The following is a 5,417-nucleotide window of genomic DNA, read 5'->3' as shown; positions in this document are numbered from 1 at the left end:
GTAGGGTGAAATATGACATGAGAGATTCCCAAAGCAATTTTTTGCTCTATCGTCAACAAAAGTAAGATCTGGACGTGGCTTTGCTGCCTTTTTCCAATCTTGAATGGAGATCGGGAGTTGGTCCTTCACAAGAACTCAACATTGACGAACGAACTTGCCTGCATTCTTCATAGGTTCAATATGTTCGCCATTATGTTTGATGGCATCGATGTTGTACTTTATGCCTTGCTTCAACTTTTTGGCCTGGCCTTGCTGTCCTGCTCCCTACAAACGATTTTCTCGATCCAGAGGGCTGAAAGAAGAATGATCGATTCGTTAATACACACACACACACAATCATTTAAAACACATGATGATCACCAGATGCCTGCTTCTATAAACATACCTCGCCGGTATTTGCTATTTCAAGATCATCATCATAGTTCTGGACTTCATCAATTCGGTCGTCTTGATCGAATATCATATCACCCTCCCCGGTATTGTTCAAATATTGGGAGCCGTCATCTTCTTCATTCTAATCATCTAGCCGGCTCGGGGAGCGTATGAGCTCGAACATAGCCTCTTCTCCTTCTCTGCCGGTATTGTCCGCCATAGCTTTTATTTAACTAATCCAGAAGAAATATAAAATAATTTAGTACGCACCTCAAATAATAGTAGATAATTGATATGCATTTCGAATAATAGTAGATAATATATATGCATCTCGAAAGATAAAATTGAATCATAGTAGATAATTAATATGCATCATCGAATATAATCTCGAATACATTGTCTCGAATATTATCGAATAATATATATAATCTCGAATACATCGTCTCGAATATTATCGAATACAACGTCTCGAATATTATCGAATACATCACTAGCTAGCTAATATAGATCAATACTATTGAATTATCTAGTTCATTGACGGTTCCTGAGGCGCCGGCGGTGGACACCCAAAGAGAAGGAACCATCACAGGATCATAGATCATGTGAGATCCCTGAAGAACCTGCCAGGTATTGGAGAACCCGGCGTCCATAGCAGCCATGTAGCGACTGACGTGATCTTCCTCCTCCCTAACACGGCGACATACCACCTCCGGTGGGGCCGGCTCCCTCCACACTGAAAGTGGCCCACGCGAATGCCACCGAAGGAGATCCGGGTCGACGATGGGACCCATGGCTGGGTTCCTTACCAAGCGGTGCACCCCTGAAGGTAGCACCTCCCAGTGCCAGCCCGGAGGAGCCCACTCCCGAACATGGCTCCTCTGAAGCAGGAGTCGTCGCGAACGGGTCGATGGCGAGGATGCGGGCCGGGCATCATTGACGTCGAGAACAAATACTATATGCAAATGGAACATTTTTTAAATGATTGGATTGTGACTAACTGACATTGCTATATCTAAAATTCATCTAACTAACATTTCAATGTAACATTGTTGACCTCAAAATCCATCTAACATTTCTAACATTTCTAACTAACATTTCTAACTTTTCTAACATTACTATATGCAAAATTTGACATTAATCTAACATGTGATATTAATATATCTTATTTGATCATCTACCAATTTGACATTAATCTAATTCATCTAGCTAAAACTTGAACATTAATCTAATTGATGTAGCTAAAACTTTGACATTAATCTAACATTTATATAACTAAAAGTATAAAAAACTAAAAAACAGAAAACAGAAAATAATTAAGAAAAATGTGTGTGTGTACTCTGTGTGTGTCTGTGTGTGCACGCGCGTGGGGGCGGGCTTGATCAGATGATCGAGGGCGCGACCATGGCGCAGGGGGCTCATAGCGGGGCGACGGGGTGGCGATGGGGCGGCAACGGGATGGCGACAATGGGCACGGCGACGGGGATGGGCCGGGGCGGTGACGAGGACGAGGGCAGCAACGAGGACAGGGACGGCGATGACGCGCGACGGGACGGCGACGGGGACGGCGACGGGGGTGGCGACGGGGGGCGGCGGCGATGTTGAAAGCAGAAAGGAAGAGGGAGAAGAAATTGCAAGTTTTCGTAAGTGCTTCTTATATAGGATGACCTTTAGTACCAGTTGGAGCCACCAGCCGGTACTAAAGGTCAAATTTGGCCAGTCTAAGCGGCGGGAAGCGACCCCCTTTAGTATCGGGTCGTGGCTGCAACCGGTACTAAAGACCCCCCTTTAGTACCGGTTGGTGCGACGACCCGGTACTAAAGGGGGTGCTCTACCAGGCGGCGGGGCGGGAAGTTTAGTCCCACCTCGTCTAGCGAAGAGCAGCCACACCTGTTTAAAAGCCCCGGTGCGGGCGCAGTATCGAACTCCTTTCTATAGCAAGCTTCTGGGCCTAATTCTGTCGTGCTGCCCTGTGGGCCTACTGGTCCTTGCGAGCCTGCATCCTGGCCCAACTGTTATTGGGTTTCTAGTCGTATGCAGGCAGCTGTGGCCCAGTAGGTGGGATTTTTTTATTTAGTTTTTTCTTTTTTCTTTTCTCCTTTATTTATTTTTTTATTTATTTCTGAGTTGTTTTTTGTTGTATTTAGAGTTTCTTTGTGAATATTTTTGTTTTAGGTACAAAAAATTACAAACTTTCTGTTAGTGCTAGTAGTTTTCAAATTTGAATAGTTTAAATTTGAATTATTTGAAATTTGTGTGAATCACTAGTTTGTGAGTAACTTTACTTTAAAAATAGATTTTTCAGTGATTGTTTTTTCTTATGTTTAATATTAGTTTGTTTTATCATTATATTCAATTTGGTAATACTTAGGTTATTTAATACCGAAACCCTGATACTTCAAAAGAGATTGTCCATTTTGTACACGAAGTGGATCCAGTTTTTGTCGTAACCCTCTTTACTTTTTTGCATATGCTATGTGGGTGAAATGATGATACCATGCCAACTTTCAACCTTTTCAGAGTTAATTTGTAGTGCTTTTCAATTTCAAGGTCATTTAGCTCAAAACAATTAGTAAATGCATGAAAAATAGCAAATGATGTCAGAAAGGGTTGAAAGTTGATGACGTGGTTTTGAATGGTGCATACTGAACGCACAAAAAGTCTGGAGTTTTAATAATTTTTTAAAAAAATGAATTGCCTTTGTAACATATGAGTTTTCGTCCGAAACTCTGATACTTCAAAAGAGTTTGTCCATTTTGTACACAAAGTGGATCCAGTTTTTGCCGTAACCCTCTCTACTTTTTTGCACATGCTATGTGGGTGAAAGGATGATACCATGCCAACTTTCAACCTTTTCAGAGTTCATTTGTAGTGCTTTTCAATTTTAGGGTCATTTAGCTCAAAAAAATCAGTAAATGCATGAAAAATAGCAAATGATGTCAAAAAGGGTTGAAAGTTGATGACGTGGCTTTCAATGGTGCATACTGAATGCACAAAAAGTCTGGAGTTGTAATAAGTAAAAAAAATGAATTGCCTTTGTAATAGATGAGTTTTCATCCGAAACCCTGATACTTCGAAAGAGGTTGTCCATTTTGTACACGAAGTGGATCCAGTTTTTGTCGTAACCCTCTCTAATTTTTTATGCTATGTGGGTGAAATGCTGATACCATGCCAACTTTCAACCTTTTCAGAGTTCATTTGTATTGCTTTTCAAATTCAGGGACATTTAGCTAAAAAAATCAATAAATGAGCTGAAAATTAGCAAATGAAGTCAGAAAGGTACACATTTGTCTGATGCCCAAAAGTACACGTTTCAAATGCAAAACACATAAGAACCCTAACTATTACAAAGATTCCCAACTATCTTTTGGTGTGAAACTTTTTCTTCGCGTGTGTCCCTTTGCACCGTAACCATGGATAATCTTCATCATTTAACTCGATGCTCGGGTCAATATTCACTGTGAAGGGAGCAATTTCATGAAACTTTTCATAATCTTATGACATGTCTTTCTGGTCATCCACTCCTGCGATGTTTCTTTTCCCTGAAAGAACTATGTGGCACTTTGGCTCATCGTATGATGTATTCGCTTCCTTATCTTTTCTTTTTCTCGGCTTGCTAGACATGTCCTTCACATAGAAAACCTGCGCCACATCATTGGCTAGGACGAATGGTTCGTCTGTGTACGCAAGATTGTTGAGATCCACTGTTGTCATTCCGTACTGCGGGTCTTCCTTTACACCACCTCCTGTCATATTGACCCATTTGCACTGAAACAAAGGGACCTTCAAATCACGTCCATAGTCAAGTTCCTATATCTCCTCTATGTAACCATCATATGGGTCCTTTCCCCTATTGATTGCTACATCAAAGCGGACACCACTGTTTTGGTTGGTGCTCTTTTTATCTTGGGCGATCGTGTAAAATGTATTCCCATTTATCTCATATCCTTTGAAAGTGATTATATTCGAAGATGGTAACTGGGACAGCAAGTACATGTCATCTTCAATCGCGGCTTCATGCATGGCACGTGTCTGCAACCAACCGGCAAAAGTCCTCGTTTGTTCACGTGTAATCCAGTCTTCAGACTGCTCCGGGTATTTGGAGCTTAGAATATTCTCGTGTTCCTCCATATACGGAGCCACCAAGGCGGAATTTTGTAGAACTGTGTAGTGTGCTTCAGTGAGAGAATGCCCGTCCATACATATTATTTGATCCAGTCCTAGCATGCCATTTCCACCTAGTCTGCCCTTATGCCACGATTCAGGAACACCAATCGGCTTAATATCAGGAATAAAGTCAACACAAAACTCAATGACCTCCTCATTTTCATGGTCCTTGGAGATGCTTCCTTCTGTCCTATCACGGTTATGAAAATATTTCTTTAAGACTCCCATGAACCTCTCATAGGGGAACATATTGTGTAGAAATACAGGACCCAGAACGGCAATCTCTTTGCATAGGTGAACTAGGACGTGTGTCATGATATTGAAGAAGGATGGTGGGAACACCAACTCGAAACTGACAAGACATTGCACCAAATCATTCTCCAACCTTGGTATGATTTCTGGACCGATTACCTTCTGAGAGATTGCATTGAGGAATGCACACAGCTTCACAATGGCTAATTGAACATTTTCCAGTAGAAGCCCCCTCAATGTAACCAAAAGCAGCTGCGTCATAATCACGTGGCAGTCATGAGATTTTAGGTCTGAAACTTTTTCTCTGCCATATTTATTATTCCCTTTATATTCGACGAGAAGCCAGACGGCGCCTTCATACTGAGAAGGCATTCAAAGAAGATTTACTTCTATTCTTTGGTAAGACCGTAGCTGGCATGACCCTGATGTATGCCGTCCTTTCTGTGCATATGTTGCTGGTCCTCCCGTGCCTCCGGTGTATCTTTGGTCTTCCCATACACGCCCAAGAAGCCAAGCAGGGTCACGCAAAGATCCTTCGTCACGTGCATCACATTGATTGCAGAGAGGACCTCTAGGTCTTTCCAATAGGGCAGGTCAAAATATAAATTTCTTCTTCCACATGGGTCCGT

Source organism: Triticum dicoccoides, chromosome 3B, assembly GCF_002162155.2.
Source record: "Triticum dicoccoides isolate Atlit2015 ecotype Zavitan chromosome 3B, WEW_v2.0, whole genome shotgun sequence".
In the NCBI taxonomy this organism is placed as follows: Eukaryota; Viridiplantae; Streptophyta; class Magnoliopsida; order Poales; family Poaceae; genus Triticum; species Triticum dicoccoides.
The sequence above is the reverse complement of the archived record's forward strand: the minus strand, read 5'-3'. Positions refer to the sequence as shown.